Below are 885 nucleotides of genomic sequence, written 5' to 3' on the forward strand. Positions count from 1 at the left end.
GGGAGGAGCCTCCGGGAGATGGATGAAAAGAGGCTGCTGGATCCAGGGTTGAAGGTTCATAAAGGCTCTGGGATTATACTCTGAAGAACCCGCAGACGGAATGCCTGAGTGACTGAAGAAAATGGGTGCTAATGCATCTAATTATCCTCATTCATGTTCACTGAGGGTAGGGGGAAATTCACAGGCCCAGCAGACTTTTATAGGGACATCATCCTATTCTCACCAAGGCTATGGTTGCGAATCAAAATTGTATAGACCATGGCCATGAGAAATCACAAGACAAAAAAAAGAGAACCTCTGGCCTTGCCACCCTCAAAAAGAAGTTTATTAAGCGTCGGAAATCTAATAGGTCTGCTGATCATGCCAAGCAGATGCGAGAACTCCTCTCTGAGTGGGATGTTAGAGATGTCAATGCTTTAGTGGAGGAATATGAGGGAACGTCAGCATTAAAGGAGCTTTCTCTACAAGCCAGTTTGGCTAGACCAGAAGCCCGGACATTGCAGAAAGATATGGCTGATCTTTATGAGTACAAGTATTGTACTGATGTCGACTTAATATTTCAAGAAACTTGTTTTCCTGTTCATTGTGCCATTTTGGCAGCAAGGTGTCCATTTTTTAAAACACTCTTTTCTTCCTCACCTGAGTATGGGGCAGAGATAATAATGGACATCAATACAGCTGGTATTGATATGCCCATGTTTTCTGCTTTGTTACACTACTTTTACACAGGAGAGTTTGGAATGGAGGACTCAAAGTTTCAAAATGTCGATATCCTTGTTCAGCTTAGTGAAGAATTTGGAACACCAAATTCCCTTGATGTAGATATGCGTGGACTCTTTGATTACATGTGTTATTATGATGTCGTCCTTAGTTTTTCTTCAGACT

The 885-nt window shown here is 42.1% G+C and overlaps 1 pseudogene; it reads left to right on the forward strand.

Annotated features, from left to right (window-relative positions):
• Window positions 1-21: 21 nt before the first annotated feature.
• LOC105529824 lies at window positions 22-884 on the forward strand (annotated as a pseudogene).
• Window position 885: the final 1 nt, after the last annotated feature.

The sequence above is a fragment of the Mandrillus leucophaeus genome, unplaced genomic scaffold, assembly GCF_000951045.1.
Source record: "Mandrillus leucophaeus isolate KB7577 unplaced genomic scaffold, Mleu.le_1.0 Scaffold784, whole genome shotgun sequence".
NCBI classification, from domain to species: domain Eukaryota; kingdom Metazoa; phylum Chordata; class Mammalia; order Primates; family Cercopithecidae; genus Mandrillus; species Mandrillus leucophaeus.